The sequence below is a fragment of the Meles meles genome, chromosome 7, assembly GCF_922984935.1.
Source record: "Meles meles chromosome 7, mMelMel3.1 paternal haplotype, whole genome shotgun sequence".
Taxonomy (NCBI): Eukaryota; Metazoa; Chordata; class Mammalia; order Carnivora; family Mustelidae; genus Meles; species Meles meles.
The window spans coordinates 129,738,555-129,760,160 of NC_060072.1; the positions used below are offsets into that span (position 1 = coordinate 129,738,555).

Consider the following 21,606-nt stretch of genomic DNA (forward strand, 5'->3'; position numbering starts at 1 on the left):
TATGGTAGTCACCTCTATCACCTTCATTCTGTCAAGACAGAATAGTTGTTTTGTCCTCTAAGGAACTGAGTGAACTTGCTTTACCTTATATCCCCAGCTTTCTAACATATTCCCCCCAAATCATGATTTTTTATGTTGTCTAGATTTTTTTACATTGTTAGGTTGGGGGTGATATGTTCTTTACTTTCTACATCCTAAGTTGTAATTTGTTTTCATTATATTTTTTTATAGTAAGTAGCACTTGTTTTACTCTCCTACTTTGTAGATGGTAAAACTATAATGTATGCAGATTGGGAGGCAGAATGAGAGAAAAACAACAAAATTGTCCTAAGCTTCCTATATCTAAATAACATTACTGAGTGTACAAATATTCCCAGACTTTATTAAAATAAGCTATGTTTCTGAATGTCCTATGAATTTCTAGTGTATTCAGAAATAAATCATTAATTCAATTATTTATTTTGCAAACATTTCTATATATGACGGTCTGTGCTGCAGTTATCAGGGAGTAAATCTTGAGTATTATCTTTCAAAAGATATTAGTCTACTAGAAGAAACACGTATAGACAGAAAACCAAAGACTCAACAGCCCACTCACTCACCCTGTGGTCCCAATCCCTGCACGGTCTACTCCCATTGACCAAGGAAAGCCAGGTTCATGAATTGCCCAGGCCACAGGCAAGTGGTGAATGGGCTTTGGTGAGTCCGAGGAGGGGTAGGCCTGCCCTGGTCCCCACAGGTCAGTGTATCTGTCCAGCACTCTCCAAGGCTAGAAATGGAGGAAGAACCTGTCCAGAATCCCTACAAGACAGGAAAAGAAGGGGAAATCTCAACATGAGAAAACTCTACAGAAAGTGAAGGCAAAGCTGGAGATCCAGGGAAAGCCAGAAGATGAAGTACAGCCGGGAGATGAAGAAAAATCAGATGAGGAGGAAAAGCTGGAAGTAGAGGGGAAGCCAGGGCTAAAGGAAAGCTCCAGAATGAAGGACAGTCAGAAGATGAGCAACCAGAAGATACAGGAAAACAAGAAAGCAGGGCAAGTCCGAAAATGAGGGAAAACCACACGGTGCGGGCAAGCTAGAATCCCTGGCAAAGGCTGAGAGTGAGATGCAGGCTGCCAATAAATGCCCACCTAAAGATTATATACCCAGGAAAAGAAAAAGAAAAATGGAGAGGGGGACAGAGGATTCCCCCAAGGACTATCAGGAGGACTTACAGGAAAGGAACTTGGGCAGTGAGGAGATGACAACAGAATGTGGAGATATGGCAAGGGCTGAGGAAGAGCTAAGAAAAAATAGAAAATGGGTAGTTTTCATTGGATGAAGAGAGATGTACAAAATTCGTTCACCCCAAGAGGCAACAAGGTGTCAGAGGAATGAAGGGCAAAGGTCGGGGCCAAAGGGGCTTACATGATATCCCATACCTACAATGACTGAGACCTTCAATTCTAATTTCTCTAAAGGGAATATTTCTGACCCTGTTTTCCCTGGCAGGCATTTGCCAGGCTACGTCTTTAATCTTAACCTGATACCTTGCTGTAGGGGTCACTCTTGTTGCCAGAAGCCCTTGGATCCAGCAACAGTGTTCTCTGTCTCTCACTAGGGAATTTCATCCATGTGCACGGAAGAAATATTTGTGGTACACTGTAAGATAACAGTAAAGAAAAACAGTTTTTAGAACCAGAAAAAAGAAAGAAAGAGAGAAAGAGAGGGAGGAAGGAAGGGAGGGACTCAATAAAGAGATACCATAAGCTAAGTCTGAAGAATGAATGAGACTTTTTAAGGCAAGAAATATTGGGAATGTCTAGTGAGAAAAAAGCCAGAACAAAAATATAGACATATAGAAGCACCAAATAATTTCTAATTTAATGAGTGTGAGACAGATACAAGATATGGAGGCAGGAAATAAGACCAGAAATGTATGTCAAGGCAAATGAATAAAGGACACTGTGTCTTGATATAAGGAGTTTGGATTCTAGTATATGGGCCAGAAAAGCCATGGTGGTTATTTTAGCACAGAAGTAGCATGGCCACTCATTTTTTAGTTATTATTTTTAGAAAATAAGTGGTTTCAATGTGATAGGTGGTCCTGGATAAGGTGGTAGTGATACCAAGGTAAAGGCTACTACATGGACAAACAGTTATTTGGCTTTGTGACTAAAAATATGGTTATGGGAACAGATTTTTGAGACCCAATTTTATTGTATGATAGACAATTTTTTTTAAGATTTTTACTTATTTAAGAGAGAGAGTGAGTATGTGTGAGAGAGAGAATAGGAGTGGGGTGGGGAGCGGAGGGAGAAGCAGGCTCTGCACAGAATAGAGAGGCTGAAGCGAGGCTTGATCCCAGGACTCCGGAGTTATGACCTGACCTGAGCTGAAGGCAGACACTTAACCAACTGAGCCACCCAGGTGCCCCTATAGTTGGCGATTTCTTTACCAGTAGACTGCAGTGGGATAGGGAACAGGAGAAATGTAAAATGACCCTAGGTTTTGGGCTTAAGTAGATTAAAATCTACTTAATTAAAATCATGATGCAAGACAAAGAAACTGATCTAGGAAGAAAAATAATGAGTCTAGATTTAAACATCTTAAATTTGAATAACCCTGACATCCCAATGAAGGTTCTAATAAACAGCAGGTAGTGTGCCTATGTGGCTCAGTCAGTTAAGCATCCAACTCTTGGTTTCAGCTCAGGTCATGATCTCCTGGCTGTGAGACAGAGCCCAGCATAGGGCTCTGCACTGGGCATGGAACCTGCTTAAAATTCTTTCTCTCCCTCTCTCATTGTCCCTCCCCCATCTCTTGCCCTTTCTAAAATAAAATAAAAATTATCAGCAGGTAATATGGGACTGAAGATAAAACTCATACCAGCTTATATCACAAGAAAATTTACATCCTGTTTTTCCTGAGAAATCATTCTAATTTCTTCTTTAAAATGCTGATAATTGGCCACAGAAACATTTTTACTAGATAGGTCTCCTCTAGTAAAGAAAACAAAAACAAAACCAAACTATTGGGATTATACCAAAAGAAAAAGCTTTTGCACAGCAAAGGAAACCATCAACAAAACAGGCAATTTACTGAATAGGAGAAGATATTTATAAGTGATAAATCTGACAAGAGGTTAATATCCAAAACATATTAAGAGCTTACATAACTCAACACCCACAAAACAATCTTGTTAAAAAATGGGAAGAGACCTGACCATTCAGGTCCTCGAAGTCAAGTCATGACATTTTTTTCAAAGACATGCAAATAGCCAGCAGACACAGGAAAAGATGCTCAACCTTACAAATCATTAGTGAAATACATATTAACAAAATGAGGTATCACTTTATACCTGTCAGATGGCTAAAATCAAAAACATAACAAATAACAAACATTGGACAGAATGTGTAGAAAACGGAACCCTTGTGTATTGTTGGTGGAAAATAGCACTAGGGAAAATAGCATGGAGGTTCCTCAAAAATCTAACAAAAGAATGGCCATAGTATCCAGTAATTCCACTACTGGGTATTTACCCTGAGAATACGAAAACACAAATTTGAAAAGATATATGTACTCCTATGTTTACTGCAGGATTATTTACAACAGCCAAATTATGCAAGCAATTCAAGTGCCCATCCATAAAGAAAATGTGACGTGTGTACGTGTGTGTATAGATACACACATGTCATTTTCTTTATGGATGGGCACTTGGATTGGTTCCATAATATAACTCAGAATTACTTACTTCCAGAATATCACTCAGCCATAAAAAAGAATGAAATCTTGCCATTTGCAACAACATGGATGGTATAATTCTAAGTAAATCAGTCAGTCAGAAAAAGACAAATACCATATGATTTCACTCATATATAGAATTTAACAAAACAAAACAAAAAAGACAAAACGGCAGACTCCTAAATACAGTTTTGAGGGGGGAGGTGAGTGGGTGTCGGGGGTGAAATATACAAAGGGGATTAAGAGTACACTTATGGGACACCTGGGTGGCTCAGTCAATTGTGCATCTCCCTTCCACAAGAGTCATGATCCCAAGAGCCCTGCATCAGGCTCCTTGCTCAGCAGGGAGCCTGCTTCTCCCTCTTCCTGCCACTCCCCCTGCTTGTGTGCTCTCTCTCCCTCTGACAAATTAATAAACAAAATCTTTTAAAAAATAGTATACTTATGTTGATGAGCACTGAGAAATGTATAGAATTGTTGAATCATATCATATACTTGAAACTAATATAACACTAATGTTAATTATACTTGAATAAAAATAAATAAGAGTGCAGATAGTTACAGGTACCTCGGAGTTTTAGTGGGTGATTAAATATTAGGAGGAAATCACCTCAATAAATGACAGCTATGTTGCTATCTATTTTTGAAGTCATTTGGATTAACAGAAATGAATTCAATAATCCAGAGAGAATATATAATGTATTTGAGGTTAAGTCTAAAGAGGTTCTTCAAAGTATGTTTTTGTGGGTTAACAAAATACTTCAATCTTAGGTCTAACTTGAGACCTTGGGGTAGCAGAGCAGGAAACTATCCAAATAGAGTTTCAGATTTGTTTGTACTTTTTTTAAAGCGCCCTCTCACACATCATCTGATCAAATTCACAGTCATTCTTTGAAGCAGACATTATAAGGCTTATGACTTAGCTGTCCACAGTCAGTCACAAAGTATGTACAGTTATGGAACTGATCTTGCATATCTAGCTTCTGACTCTCAGCCTACAGCTCTGCCCTACCAAATCTTAACATTCATCCTTCTTTCTGGAATTTACCTTGGACTTCAATAAAATAGCCCTACGAAATACTGCATTTGGAAGGAGCTCTGATATACAACTTTGTGACTTTGAAAGCACTTACAGGGGTTTATCACACCCATTAGAAAAACATTTCCAAGAAGGAGACAAATGTTCAACACCTATAATCAAATTAAAGTTTTGAGTATACAATTCAATTAAATAATTTGGATATAGCTGGTACTGAACTGACCCTTGAGTTGATGTTAAAACTGCGATACGGTTATAACATTAAACCAACTAGTTTTAAAAGATTATTGTTATTTCTAAAACACTGAGCCACATGTGATCGGTGTTGTCTTGAATAACAGTTACCCTCAGGGGAAAAAAAAAGGCACATCCATCTTATTAGTTCTACGTCAATTTGAAAAATAAAGTTTAAAATGAAGCCAAAAACATTAGGCCTTACATTTTTTTTTTTACCCTTTTACCACTTGAACACTAAAACTTTTCTTGGGCTTAAAAGATAAGTATTCTCTTGGGACACCTGGGTGGCTCAGTTGGTTAAGCATTTACCTCCAGCTCAGGTCATGATTCCAGGGTCCTGAGATCCAGTGCCCCATCAGCTCCTTGTTCAGTAGGGGTCCTGCTTCTCCTTCTGCCTGCCACTCCCCCACTTGTGTATGCTCTCACTATCTCTTCTCTGACAAATAAAATCTTGAAAAATAAATAAGTAAAAGATAAGTATTCTCCTATGAAGAAAGTTGAAGCATAAAAAGAGTATTTTGTTACCAAGTCCATGATATAATATTTCTTGAAAAACCTTCCTCTAGTGGCAGTATTACTCAGTCATGTGCACAGTCAGTTTCACCATCTGTAAAATGGAGTTTATTTTTTCATATGAGTTAATAGTGGTATTCGGCAGTTTCCTGTCTTTTAGGAACCTCAGAACATTCCCAAAGTGCCACTTTTTCTATCCTAAGAAAAATTTCTCCTCAAGCTAGTTTCTATTTTGTTCTTCATCTTCCATGAGATAATACCCTAGGACACAGGATGATAGAAATTTAATTCTGCTCAGGCACATAACTGTTCCAGTCCATGGAAAATAACAGCAATAAGATGTGGAATTCATCTAAAAAGTGTAATTACACATTAAATGATGCAGTTTATGCTGGACATCTGCAGCATATCATTGTAATTAATCAAGAGTGGGTAAGTGCAAAAATATTAAGAGGATAAGCATGTTCTGTCTTTTGCATTTTTCTCTCCACTTATATAGAAAACAAATAGCCTGGAAGAATGAGTAATTTACGAAAAGGTTTATTTGAAAGAAAATCTTGAATCTTCAGAGTTCTTAGATATAAAAAGCTCTCAAGAGAATTGATTCTAAGTAAAACCTTTACTGATAAGGTCTAAAATGAAGGGGGAAAAAGATGGAAAGAGAAAACAGAATAAGAGAACGATGGAGTGAGGCACTTCAAGGAAGTTTCAGACTACTCGTCATCCTTTGAAGAAAGTTAAATGATAGAAAATAATTCTAACATTCTTTGTCTACTCGGTCCTGGGAAAAACTATTACAGATTCATAGCGATCCAGGGAAAACAATCCAATATAAGTACCAAGATTATGTGTATTTTGCAAAAATATATGCAGACCCCCTCCCAAAGTATAACTGTACTGGTAGAATTTCAGCCACTCTGGTATCTGCATGGAAAAATAATTTAAATCATTAAACAACTATGGGGCTCCTATCATATTATCAACACTGTTCTCAATGCTGGGAATACAGAGATGAGTAGTAGGAGCTGGTCCCTGCCCTTGATAACCCAAGAATCCAGGCAGTATGTCGAAGCATACCAACCAACCAACAATCGAAAACTATAATAAACTATTACAATAGTGATCTGAACAAATTATCATCAGGACACAGAGAAATAAGAGCTTACCTCTTTAGCCTAGAAGCAGCAGAAATGCAGAATAATAAGCAGTCTCTCAGAGGAAGTGGCACTTGGGCTGGCATTTGACAGATGAACAGTCGTCTCCAGTAGGCCTGGGAAGGAGGTCCTTCAAAAGCTCTGGATGTTCTCTGAAATCCTTAATGTAACATCAAACACATTTAAAATGTACCCGTATCAGATATTAAAGTGTGCTTTTTAATTTACACATAATCATAAGAGTTGGACTGCACTTACCAAGATACTGTAATGCTACATTTTGTAAACCATGAATTAAATATTTATTAATTAAATTCTGTGATTTTTTTCATATATTTAACAAAATACATTGTCCCCTTTCTCCAAAATTTTCCTAGACTCTTGGAAAACTCTTAGTCTCCAAGCACTGTTCCTGTGGTACCTGATAAAAAGTAATGAGTAGGGCGAATGCCTACCAGCCACAGGATATGGCTGGGAAAATGTGTTTGAATCAGGGAAAAAAAACAAAACACTTTTAAGTGGGGTCAGAGGCAGACGGAAAGGTAGAAAGAGAATGTTAAGCAGACACCATGACCAGCACAAAGCCCCCTATTGGGGCTTGATCTTACAATACCAGAGATCATGACCTGAGCCAAAATCCAGAGTCAGATGCTAACCCACTGTGCCACACAGAATGCCCCTAGTCATAAAATCTCTTAAGATCACTGATTGGGGCACCTGAGTGGCTCAGTGGCTTGAAGCCTTTGCCTTTGCCTCGGGTCATGGTCTCAGTGTCCTGGGATCAAGCACCACATCAGACTCTCCGCTCAGCGGGGAGCCTGCTTCCTCCTCCTCTCTCTCTGCCTGCCTCTCTGACTACTTGTGGTCTCTGTCTTTCAGGTAAATAAATAAAATCTTTTAAAAAAATAAAAAATAAAAAAAGATTTTTAAAAAAGATCACGATTAACCCTTTGTAGATAAATTCATTATCATGTTTGCATAAGGTATTCTCTCTCTCCTGCAGTTAGATGTCATCAGCAGAATGACAGAGAGGGTCTACTTTGAGAATTTTTTTCCTTCCTGTGTGATCCCATGATCATGGAGTCCCTTATTCTTCAGCCTTGGTTTCTCTATTCATAAACCAAGGACAGTACTACAATCCTATAAATGTGAAGTATCTAGTTTCATAAGGAAGACTCTAGAGATGTAAGGCAGTATAGCAGCCACAATAACCCAGGGCTTTTTATCTAGCACTTTCCTTTGAATCCAGGAATGGCAAAAGTTCTTAAAACGTTGCCTTCACTAGAAAAATAGTAGTAACCGAAGATAAGGATTCCTTCCTTCTTTAAAATACTACTGAAAGATAATTTCTTTTTAAATAGAAAACACTTGGGAAATGCTGATTTTCTTTGTGAATTATCACATCTAAAATCACACTGAGTGACGTATGGACGCTCTTGAACACTATTTGCAGTGGAGGGGCAGCAGGGACTTCTTTTTTACATTCCGAGTGGGTTTCCGAAATGCAGCGCCGCTTTACAGAGTCCACGGTGTCTGGGAAGCAAGGCTGCCCGTGCAGAGAAGCAGGAGCAGCTTGTAGAACCTCCCAGTGCAACGGGTACCTCAACTCACCTGTGGCTGCAGCTGCTGCAAGGGGCCGCGTGGACGTCCACACAAGCTCAGGCCTACATCTATCTTCCCTTCTCATACACAACCGGGTGCCAAGAAATCTGAAAATCCCTTCCCCAGGGATCACAGAAGAGGCTTCGTTCGGCGTCTTTTGGCATGAGAAGCCTTTTGGCCGCGCAGGAGGGGTCAGAGGCCGGGCCTCGCCAGCTGTCTCTGCTCCTGACAGTCTGGCCCTCACGAGGGTGTCCCCTGCGTCACCTTCTTCAGGAGTCCGGGGGCCCATAGCGAGCTCTCAGTGCTCTCTGAGGAGTACCCAAGTCCTGGCTCTGCAACACGCTCTCGCGCCGGTTCTCCTCCTCTCGAAGTGCAGCTAGCAATGGCAATGGGCGGAGATCAGCGCCCAAAAGAGGAAGACGGGAAAGAAGGAGATGGTGAAGGCCTGAAGTCTTCGGCCTCCAGCCCGCTGTGGAGTCGCTGGCAGTCCTGGGCCCCCGCGCAGGCGCGGCCAGCCAAAAAAGACAGCCAGCGTTGTGCGGAACAGGAAGTACCACGTGGTGCACGCAGCACGCAATACGCCGCACGCAGCCCGCTCCGCAACGAGGCTGCGACTCTCTAACTCCAGCTTGTGCAGGCGGGGGAGGCTTTGCCCTTGCAGACTCCGTGTGGGACAACTCACAGAATCTGGGAAGGCCACCTCCTCAGGCAGCGCTTGTGCTGGGTCCCAAAGCAGGGAGACAGCGAGGTCCTCTAATTTGCTACTTCATGGCAGATCCGGGAGAGCCTTAGCCCGGATGATGGTTGGCCTTAGGCCCGATGATGGTTGAGAGGGTCAGGCCGTCCCACGGAGTCACCTGCACTAAGTACTGGGTGGCCCCCACGCCCTTGCAGAAGGGGGTGCTGACAGAGCAGTCGCACCGGTGCCGGAGAGGTGGCATCAATCACCTGTTGTCATCGCCACAGGAAGCACCACGTGTAGGAGCCTGATCCAGCCCCCGCACCCCCACCCTGGCCAGCCAGAGTCCCTACCTAGCCGGTCCCCTCAGCGTCACGACTCCACTCCAGCCGGAGTCTGCGTCCAGACAGCGGTTAAGTATGCAACGCAATGTATAACCTTTGTTCAAACCTTGAGAAATTGGGTTGGTGCTTTCCCTGTAAATACAGTGACAGCAGTAGGGTCTCAGAAATTTGGCATAGGGAAAGTTGGCTAATGTTATTAATGTGGTGAATAAATATTTAAAAAAAGGATAACTAGAAATTTTAAAATACGCAAGCTAAATATTTTACAATTTAAGTATTTTGCGTAATTTACATATACATAACCAGCAATGTTTGCTGCATGTTGCAGCTCCTACATACTTCCACTCCAAAAATCCCATTGAAATTGAAAGAACAAATTCTTTCCAGTTAAGGTTACTATGACTGTTGCTGTTGTTAGATTAAGAGGTTACAAATTATGTGTTTCAAACACCAAAAATGGTTGTTACTGTTACTGTTGTTGTTGTTGTTAGATTAAGGGATTGCAAATTATGTGCTTCAGTCACCCATCTCTGTCCCCCAAAAGGCAAGTCACCCTTCTCTTCCATCTTCCCATCCCGTCCACTTCCCTCTCCCAGCACGCACGCAAGTAACAGCATTACTGATGCTGATATTAAACACTTTGGTTGAATAATTAGAACTTGAACAGTTAATTACCTGCAGGAGAAAACTGATGGACTTCTTGTTAATTCAGAGAAATGAATTACAGCTGCAGTCCCTAAAGAAGTGTGGGAGGAAAGTGATGTAGGAACAAGTCAAAGTACCTTATCTTGGTTAGAACTAACACCTTTAATAAATTTTTCTCCAAGAAGAAATTATCACAGTTAACATTGTGTGTGCCTGCCACAGTCATTTTTATTTTTACAAGGAAAATCCAAACACTCTGAAATGTGATGGCTTTGGATTTATGCATGATGTAAATTTTCTCACAAAAAGTAATGTCAGAATTCTGTTACCTTTTTTATTTTGTAAAGGAGGAAACAGTAGCTCATTGACATATATGAGTCATCCAAAGTTTTTAATTCCTTTCCTTCCAATAAATGAATATTTGGAAATAGTTATATGACAACTTTGATCACCTCTATAAACTAGTTATATTATTCTGATTGACAATGATAAAAATGTGTTTATTGGATGAAATTAACAATTATATCAAAAAAGATTCAGTGATAATGTAAAAATATTTTTCAGGTTTCTTTGGGATAAAGTAAAATATTGCAACACTCCTCAGTTATTAGAAAGATGTATTTATATTATATAATTTGAGTCATTCTTGTTTCCAAAACCAGCATTTGTTATTACAGAGAACATTTTTTATTTATATCTGCTCTAGTCCATACCACAAACCTAGCACACAGTAGTTGCCAAATCAATATTTGCTGACTGAAAGACCAATTCTGTATCACAAAATTATTTTTTATTTGACATTTAATATCATCCAGTGCTTTAAGGGGTTTTATTAATACAGAAATAACATTTATTGTATGAAATTAATCCAAAATGGAAAATGTTAGTGATTTTTTCCATTTCATATTCTATTAAATAGGTAATGCAATTAGAAAATTACAAAAGCAAGGAATTAATACTATTGCCAGAATCAGTCCGTTAAAAGAGCATTGTATGATTTTTAGTTTGTTTGGGATTTTTTTCCCAGAAAAGTGGGGAGTGGATGAATCATAGCCAAACTGTAACATATTTCCTCAAAACTTTTCTTGTGCGTTCTCTCAGCAAAACTTCCACGCACACACACACACACACACACACACCCCGTGTTATTGCACTTGGACTTTATCACCCACAATCACACTGCCGTGATTACCAATTAAAAAAGCTATCTTGTCTTTACTGCAATTCAATTCCTACCCTGTTTTTTATGCAGCTGAAGTCCTCCCTCCTCCACGAAGCCTTCCCTCCAAAACTTAGCCTGCAGCAAACTCTTTCCTCTGAACTTTCAGAGTAGTGATGACACTTACCAGGCACTTAACATTCTTTGTAATTTGACATTGTTGTCCACGTTCTCTCTGCACAGATTTGACCATTCTGCTAAGACTGATTATAAGAGTAGAAATAGCCGCAGAAGTGTGTCAGTTCAACCTTATTTTGTATGAAAGTAGAAACTGAGACCCGTTCAGAGGGATTAAGTAAATGGCCCAAATTCACAGCTTTACAGTAGCGGGAATGAAAAGATCTCTTTTTTGCCATTACTTCGGCTTCATTACTGCATACCTATCGGGTATGGGTCGTTGTGTATCTTCATGTCTACATGCTAATCATGGTGCTTTGTATGTATTACATTTTGGGTGTTTTGTTGCAAATGTTATATAAAACATACATCACACTTCATTTTAAAAATATTTGCTCAATTATTTGATAGATGTGTTCATTTGGTGAACACATAGTTGTTTTTTCAAGGTTCTTGGGCAACAATCCATGTATTTTGACAGTCTCGCCTCAACTAATACATTTTACAAAAGAAGTTCCATGTCAAAACAAATAGAAAAGGGGGCAAAAAGCTTAAAAAATTGAGAAAATTTACAATTTTTATAAGAGATAAAAGCACATTATTTTTACCCCATGCCATCCCTCTCTATCGCCCCCAGCAAAAGAACTGGAGATACACACAAACACACTCTGCTTAAAACTGCGATAGAGATAAATGCATACAAAAGAACCTGGAGTATATGGGGAGTAGGAAGGAGGGGGAAGGAATACTGGCAGAGAAGAGTTCACCTCTCAATAATAATAAGGTTATTTGTTTGAATCTGTATTAAAAAAAAAAAAGTGTTTCCTTTTAAATATTCCCAAGATGTTCTCACATTTTGAGCCAAAAAGGAGACCTCTAACAGCTGCTGGGCCAGAGCCAGGACTTCTACCCTCACACCTGCCCTTCATCCTCCATTGGCTGCAAGTCCTTTCAGTAATACATAACTGAGGAGAGTGTTGTGTCCCGAGTGCTAGAAACCAGATTGCCCAATTCCTACTGTTTGCCACTACCTTTAGTGAAAGTCAAACTTCATTAAGTCTAGACACTTTGCAGTTCCCTCCTGATGAGGCAGTTTTTGTTTGTTTGGGGGGGGGGGTTGTTTGTTTTGTTTTTTCTTACCGAAAGTCTTTGACCTGATGTCTTTGGCAAAGTTGGAGAGTCAGGAATTCAAGCAGATGCTGAGGTTGGATCTTAACCCCATGCTACCAATAGAACGCTCGAAGCATCTGTCATTGCCTGGTGGGGGGAAGGGAGGGTATGCAGAGAAGATGGTATAAGTTTGGCGAAATGTTAAAACTTGGTAAAGTTGTCAGAGGGATGTCAGACTTTGAATACGTGGCCCACTTTTCTCACCACTGGCCTCACCTGTGCCCCGTGCCCACTCATCATCATCAGTGCAGCTCTCACACCACCTGACCTCAAGTTGTTTCCTCCAGCCTCACAGTTCGTTTGATTCCTTTCACGTGGATATTGGCTAGAAACTTCTCACTGAGGTTTCTCATTTCTTTTTCCACTCATGGTGCACAAGAAAGAAGTTGAAACTTCTCCCATACTAGTAGAATATCTACCTTAAAGAAAAAATTGAACCTGACATGGCCCTAGGACCTCATCGGAACCCTAGCTTAGGTTTTCAGCATCTGTCCTGTCAGCCCGGTTCTGGAATACGAACATATGGTCCAACATGAGGTCTTTGAGCCCCACAACAGAACCCCCCCTGTCCCGGAAGTAATAGAGAGAGCCTTTTTGGATACTGATTCTTTCACAGTCAACCCCCACAGCAGCCCTGGTTTCCAGGATAGGTTTTGATTTCTTGAATCAATGTAGTTATGACTTGTGTGTCCTTTCTGAGAGCAATGCTCGTGAGTCCTTGAGCTGGTCCTACTCTCTAGGTTACATAGTAATAGTAATAAAGATAAGAATGATAGTAGTATTTATTGAAGACCTTCTTAATGGTAAATGCTAAGCACATTTTTTACATGTATTAACTCATTACCCCCTGTATTAGGGTCTTCCAGGTATATGCTTTCTGATTCTGTTTCAGAGTATATTCTGATTCTGATTCTATTTCATGTGTATTATGAGAAATTGGATTGTGTGATTATGGAGGCAGAGAAGTCCTATGATTTGCTGTCTGCAAGCTAGAGACCCAGGGAAATCAGTGATGTGATTCAATTGGAGTCCGAAGACATTGAGATATAGGGAAACTGGTGGTATAAATTCCAGTCTGAGAAGAAGAAAAGATGAGATGTCATGTCTCAGCTAAAGCACTGAGGCAAGAAAAAATGGGGACAAATCTTTCTTCTGCTTTTCATTCTGTTCAGGCCCTCAGTGGATTGGATGAGGCCCACACACGTTGGGAAGGACAGTCTACATCTCTGAGTCCACCAATTCCAAAGCTAATCTCACCCAGAGATACCCTCACAGACACACCAAGAAATAATGCTTTATCTTGGCACCCCATGGCAGAATTCAGACTCTGTCTCTACAAAATGCAGCCTGAGCTATGAGGCTTAGCTGCCTCCTACAGTGTGCATTCTGTAGTAATACTAACGATAATAAATGACCACATAGGTTACCCATTGATTAGACATGTGCTTTGAGTTGATTTTAAATGAGTTCGATTTCTGCACTGAAGTACATCATTTACACTATCTCCTCTGGTTCCTCTGAATAGGAGCACCTCCAGTTGGCTGCCTGGAGCTGGAAGAGTGGTTAGTAGCTATGTAGCATCAGGGGTTGTTGGTTTTTTGTTTGTTTTTGTTTTGTTTTGTTTTGTTGTCTTTTGTTAAATCTTGGGCATTTATCTATTAACAACGTCTTTAGATATTTGCATGTTTATAGAGTAGTATTACAATCTGAGTCTACACCAAAGTATAACCGAACATTCACGTGACTTCTTTCTTCCTCAACCTTATACTATAGAAGGGAATCCACTCTTTACCTGCAAGTAGAAAACCTGAAACTTAATTATAGGAAAGAAGAACATAAAAATGCAAACCTGTTTTTTTCCCCCTTGAATTTCATCTTTTTCTTTTACTATGGAGATAAAAGATTATTAGAAAAAAAATTCAGGTGCAATACTTACATGGCTTTCATGTTTCATAAATTTGAAATGTGTTCTGAATTTTTATGGCTTGGTATTTCTAGGGGAAGTGCTTACTTTTTGTTTGTTTTTCTGAGAACATTTAGAAGAAGGAAGTACTTCAGTTTGTTATGTTGTAACAGTTCCTAAGCATTTTATTCTTCAGAACCTACGAGTACGAAGTTGGAAGACTTATTAGGGACATTTTTAAGCTTTCCTATTTTTTTATCCTGGTATCTTCTAAAACTTCCAGAGTTAACTTTAACATTGCATTCCTAAAATTAAGTGAAAATCATTTATTTCTTGTTTATCCTTTGTAGAAATCAATTTAGTGACCAAGTGCACATAGTTTCACTTCTACTACCTAATTTATCTGGAATTGTCAGGGGAAAAAAGAATCGGAATAAGAAAATTCCCAGAAATTTAAGTTTACTAATTTAAATGGTTGACAAACATCTTTTTGCTTTAAGAGATATATGTGAAACACAGTCTATCCACTTTGAGTTTCTTGGTTTCAGTAGAGGGAAATAGTATGGAGTGCTAACATAGTGCAACCAATAAGTAGAGCTATGATCTCTTTGATGAGGCTTTTCCTTCTTACCTCAAATACAATAAAACTAATTCAACAGACTTATTTAATGAACACCTATAATATTTGATCCTATGTTAAGTTGTTACAATTGCAGAAATGAATAAGACAATCCGAGACAACTCAGATCAAAACAGAAAACATGACCAGCACCCAGACATATGGTTTCTTCCAATCATTAGCTTTGCCTTCTTCCCAAAGGTAACTACTCTTTTGATTTCTTGTGTCTTTTTTTCAACATTATAATTGTGAAAGTCATTCATTTTGTGACATTTCACAAGTTTCCTTTATTGTGAAGTATTGGCTATTGGGATATATCAATTATTTATCCATTTCATTGTTCATGGATATTTTTAGTTTGGAGTTATGTGAGTAATGCTGCTCTGAACATTCTTAGACATGCCGCTTTGTAAACACATTTTGCTATGTATGTGCCTAAGAATAGAAATGCCACGTATTAGGATAAATGCATGCTTAACTTTAATACAGACTGCCAATGAACATTCCAAATTTTCTGCATTAATTTATTATCCCACCAGCCTAACAGTTTTTATTGCTGCATGTCTTCTCCAGCGTTTGGCATTGTCATCTGAAATTATAATCATTCTATTATGTAACTCATGAGGTTTCAATTTGCAATTCCCTCATGAATAAGGAGGTCAGGACCTTCAGTTATAATGTCTGGCCATTTAGTTACACTCTCTTATAGTTCTTAATCAGACTTATTACTGATTTTTCTATTGGGTAGCCAAACTCTTACTGATACATAAAAATTCTTTGAATACTCATCTTTACAAACTCTTTGTTGAATATATATGTTGCAAAAATTTTTTCCATTATCTCATGCTTAGTCGTCTTTTGATGAAGAAGAATTTCTAACTCTAATCTGTTCCTCTTTATCAATCTTTCTTCTTTATGTCCAGTGACTTTTGCATCTGCTTTAGGAAAATATTCATACCCCAGTGTTATGAAGATTTTCTCCTGTGTTATTTTTTAGAATCTTATTATTTTGTCCTTTATAGTTAGCTCTTGAATCCACTATTTTATTTTATTCTGTGAGATGGGTGAAGTAGGGGTTAAATTTTTATTTCCCAGTTGGCCTGTGCATGTATTGACAAAGCCACCTTTTTTTTCAGAGCTGGACAGTGTTATATTTGTCATTAGCTATTGAATTATGGCTTCATGTAACAACATTGATAAACACTAGAAAAATATTATTAAGCCCAAGAAAACAAGTTACAGAAGAATGTAAAAACTGAATTATTTTAAATATAGATTATATCTTATTATGAATACTGATAAAGAGTATCTTGTTTGGGGTTACAACTTTGATGAGCCTATAAATAAAGTGAAGGTAGTAATAAAACATTCAGGACTGGGTTAACTCAGAGTGGGGAGGGAAAAGGGTAATATTAGAAGGGACACAAAGGAGGGTGCCTGGGTGGCTCAGCTGGTTGGGCATCTGCCTTCAGCTCAGGTCATGATCTCAGAGTACCTGGATCAAGTCCCACATCGAGCTCCCAGCTCCATGGGGAGTCTGCTTCTCCCACCGACCTTCTCCCCTCTATTGCTCTCTCTCTCTCTCAAATAAATAATAAAATCTTTAAAAAAAAAGGGGGGGTACACAAAGACTTTAAAGACTTGTAAGTATTCATTTTATTACAGTTTCCATACATTGTAAATTCTTAATGAATATTTTTGGTATCTATTTAGTAAGTTTGAGAAAAAATTAACAGTGATTGACAAATTATCCAAGGACAACCACACAGTTGTCTGGCTAAGTCCCTTTGCATCCCTCTTCACTCTCTGTCCTTTAGGATTCTCCTTAGTTTCTTACAGCTTAGCTATACATTTAAAAAGGTGTTTATTATGCTCTGTCCAGCATTTCTAAGTTCTGTTGTGTTTTGTTGCGAGGCTTTCTAAGATTTGTATTTCCATATGCAGGAAACAAAAGTCCTTCCCTTCACTCCTTCTACCTCTGTCCCCTGCAGTCTCCGGTCCCCTTCCTCCATCCCATTGAAACTGTTATTGTCAGAGATAAAATGTCTTCCACGTTAGTCAGTCTTACAGATCTTTCTCTACTGGATTCGTTCAATACAATTGGCAACTTCCTGTATCTTGGTGTATTTTATTTGCTGTTAGGAAACCACAATCTCTGAATTCTTTATTTTTTTAAATATTTTATTTATTTGACACAGAAAGAGATCACAAGTAGGAAGAGAGGCAGGCAGTGAGGGGGGCAGGGGAGCAGGCTCCTCACTGAGCAGACAGCCCAATGTGCACATCCCAGGACCCTGAGATCATGACCTGATCCGAACGCAGAGGCTTAACCTACTGAACTACCCAGGCACCTCTCAACTTCTGAATTCTTGTGTTACTCTGTTAGACTCCTTTTATTTGCCTCATTCCCTGGCTCCTTCTCTTGTGCTGATAGCTCAGTGTCTGTGGCCCCAGGACTCAGTGCTCCACCCTTTTTTCTACCCCCACCTTCTTCCTACATGATCTCATCAGTCCCATGGCTTTAACATGCCCAGTGTTTCCCAAATTTATCTCTTCAGCCCTTGTTTCCATTTTAGAATTAGAGTTCTGTACTCATTTGCTTACTTGACACTCTTATTTTGATGTCTGATAGGCATCTCAAATTAGCATTTTAAAACATAGTTCTTGATTTTCCGCAACTCTCTTCTCAAGACACTTGGTATTAGTGGGACTGAATTCAGCTGCCAAGAAGAGGGGAAAAAAAAAAATATATATATATATATATATATAACACATATATATAAATAAAAGATATATAAGATATATATATCTTATATATATAAGATATATATATCTTATATATATAAGATATATATAACATATATATAAATAAAATATATATAAGATATATATATCTTATATCTTATATATATAAGATATATATATCTTATATCTATAATATATAATATATAAAATAGTGACTTAAAAATATAACTTTTGTTTCTCTTTTATATGAAAAACGTCTGAAAGTCAGCATTCAGAGCTACTCTGAAGGCTCCTTGGTCATCAGGTTTCTTTTTATGTTTCTGATTCAGTGCCTTAGCGGGTGCTTCCATCTTTCAAATCACTTTAGTATCCATGGTCATCTTGGCATGCCGCCCATCTTGCCCAGGTTTCCAGAGGGAAGACGAGAGAAAGATAACAGGGTGAAAAGGGCACATCACTCAGGTTGAAGCAACCTTTCCAAAAATCTCACACAATATTTCCAAATATATCTCTTCGGCCAAAAGGCATACACCTAGCTGCAAGGAAGGGAATGCAAAAATGATTTTCAGCTGGACCTGCTTCCCTCTTTATTACAATTTGAATTGTGTTGCCAAAAAAGGAGAAATTGGTGCTTTGCAATGAGTAAAGGTCTCTTACTATTTCTTCTGAGTCCTTGCCATCTCAGCAAACAGAACTACTGTCTGCCTGCTGATTCAAATAAAAATCCTAGCTAGGGCCATTCTTGATTCCTTCCCACATCCTGTCCATCAGATAGTCCTCTTAGTTCTATTTCCAAAATAACATCTTGAATCTATCATCTTTCCTCCTTCTCATCTGCTATTCTCTTACTATAAACCCTCATCATTTTCTTTCAATGACACTAAATAATTTGTAGCGTCTAGTTATGAAGTCTGAAGGTAACTGATTAGTTAAAGTTTGGTATTTTGCAGCAGCCCTTATATATAATAAGATATGGCCTAGGAATGTCAGGTAGCAAACAGATCAGGCTCTCATTGTAACCTCAAGGAGTTCACAATCTAAACTGGGAACTAAGACAAAAACTGTATCTATCTATATTCTAACTCAGACTTCGGTGAACGCTAGCAAAGATATATAAAACAGATGTGAGTTACTACTATCTATACTATATAATCCACCCCACCCCACATGTAGCTACTATACTGTACTATCTAAAATCATGGCCTCCCAGGCAGTTGCTTTTTCTGGATGGAAGAAAACCAAAAAGTTTCTTCCATCCTGATTTACCTTTTTTTTTTTTGGTCACTATTTCCTCCAAAAGCAAATCAAAAACAAAATAACAAAAGAACCAACAACAACAACAACAACAAAAAACCCAAACAATGAAGAATACCACTCTTTCTGAAACAAGTTTCTACACATTTCTGACATTACTGTCCAGGTATGGAGGACATTCTTTTCCAACACTCTGCTTCACTTAGGGATGCTACTTAGCTTACTTCAGAGAAAGTGAGCAGCAAGTGATATATGCTGATTAATCCGCCTTTTTACAGGGTGGCAGCCTCAGGAAAAGGCACCATTAGAAAATCAAAGCAGAAAAACCTTAAGGGCTCCAAAGTGCTCTAGAGATAAGGTGTAAGTGAATTAAAAAGGAAAGATTTAATAGCTTTAGTTTATCTCAGAGAATAAATGCTTCATGACATTGAAAGATGTTTACTAAGCTGTTTATTTATAAGAACCAAGACTAATATCATATTAAGCATTGCAAAATTTAATAATGTTATGGTGCTATTTTAAATTTGCTTTGATGATTCTTTTATCTTTTATTTTCCCAGTTCTTGAAAGATATTTGTAGCTATAGTTTTACTAATATGAGGCATTCTCAGAATTCTTGGTATAAGCTACTTAATAATAATAATAGATAGCATTTATTGTACAAACAGTGTACTATGTAAAGATTAAAAGATAGTTAATATCTTATTTTTCCTATATCCTTTATAAAGCCTGATTCTGGCTGGATGCATCTTAAGTAATTAATACATATTTGTTTGTTCTGCTGTAATGTTGAGAAAATACTGTATTGGGAATTATAAATGAAAATATGATTCTTAACTCTCACTTTTATTAAATGGAATAACCTGGTTGGTTTCTCATAGACTACAAAACTGCTAAGGTTTCCCCCAGCTGTAAATCCTTTCGTTTTCTTTCTTCCTTTCTTTTTTTTTTTCTTTCTTCTTTTCTTTTTCTCTTTATTTCTTCCCCTCCCCTCCTTTTCCCCCATTTTCTCACCCTCCCTCTCTCCCTTCCTTCCTCCTTTCCTTCTGTTCTCTACACTCTGGCCTATTTTGGAATATTTTCATCCATTCAACAAATATTTGTTGAATGTCTGCTGGTAGGGTATTAGCCCCTTGTTCCATTTACTGGGATTCAGCAGGGAGCAAGATAAGAACAAACTGAACAACCCAGTTGTTGCATTCTCATGGACTTCAGGGTTTGTAACCCCTTGAGGGAAGACTATCTCCTCATTCATTTGTTCTTCCATAGTGCCTGGAGGAAGGCATTGACTCTGTTGATACTTTAAGGAAAAAACATTAAAGAATGTAGAACAGAAAGAAGGAATGAATAAATGAATCATGAAGTGAACTTTTGACCCCTTTAGGTTTGAAAAACAACCCTGTCCTCGATGAATTATAATTAAAGGAATACTGGATGACCTCAGAAAGATTGAACCCAGAAGACAAAAGGTAAGTAATCACAGGCAGTTTCAGTTTTTTCATGTGTTCATCTTCTTACAGAAATTTCATTTTCACAAATTATACACCAGTGTCACTAAACAACCTTCAGTGCTCTGATTTCAGACCTTCATAATCAGCTGAGAAACGTTTCAAGCTGTCACAAACGGGAACTATTCTCAGGGTATAGTTCAGTTCCAGTAACATCACCATTTATGTGCATGAGTTTTGTAATTATTTTAATATCATTGCATTTTGTCCCTATCACTTTATGAAAAATATGAAAACCAGAAACTAATATGCTGATCCAACCTGGCAAGAAGTATGACTCTCATAAACCTAATTAATAGGTTTTTGATAACAGTGGAAAACACTTAAAGTTTAAAAAATCATATTTTACCGAGATTCTCATTAGATTTAAGCAAGGATAGTATGCATTTGATTGTCAGATTAAAACAAAAAAGATTAAGAACGTGTATCTAATGTTGGAATTTTATCATTGAAAACTGGATCTAACAAAAAAGAGATCACTTTTTTCCCCCCTTCAGCTCTCTGGCACACAAACTCCCTATATTTGACTACTGCCCGTGAGACCTTCACACACGCTTTCCAAAATGCGTTAAGTATGAAAGTAGGCCTAACAAATGGGGGCATCTGGTAGCTAATTGGTTATAATAGTCTCCCTTCTCCTCAAAAGTAAGTATCCCTCCCCTTTATCTCTCCCTTTCTTTTTCTTTTTTTCTGTCACTTTTATTGTTCCTCTGTGATTTTTTTCTTTTTCTTTCTTTTCTTTTTTTTTTTTTTTTTTTACTACATTAGGCCTCCTAGTGATACCTAAATGGAGTCACAGGCAATGTACACCTGAGTTCAGAGCTAGAGAACTTAGAATGGATTGACCTCTGCTGTGAATTTTAAAGATTCAAGGGTTCTGGAATCTATATGCTTCTCCTCTCATTTTCAGAAAGCTCCAGAGACTTGAGATTTGTTAGCCTTGGATAACTTGACCAGCATAGCATGGCATGCTGGAAAATGTGTATATGTGCTGGCACTGAATTAAAAACTTGGCTCTGTGCTTGTTCATCCACATAACCGTGTGCTAGCTACTCAGCCACATAGAAAGTCAGTTTCCTCATTTATAAAATGTGTATATGATGACTCAGTATCATTGTGAAGATTGCAAAGAC

At 38.3% G+C, this 21,606-nt stretch overlaps 1 pseudogene; it reads left to right on the top strand.

Moving 5' to 3' along the window:
- The window catches only part of LOC123946505, a 35,077-nt pseudogene extending 33,645 nt beyond the window's left edge, over window positions 1-1,432 (top strand).
- Window positions 1,433-21,606: the final 20,174 nt, after the last annotated feature.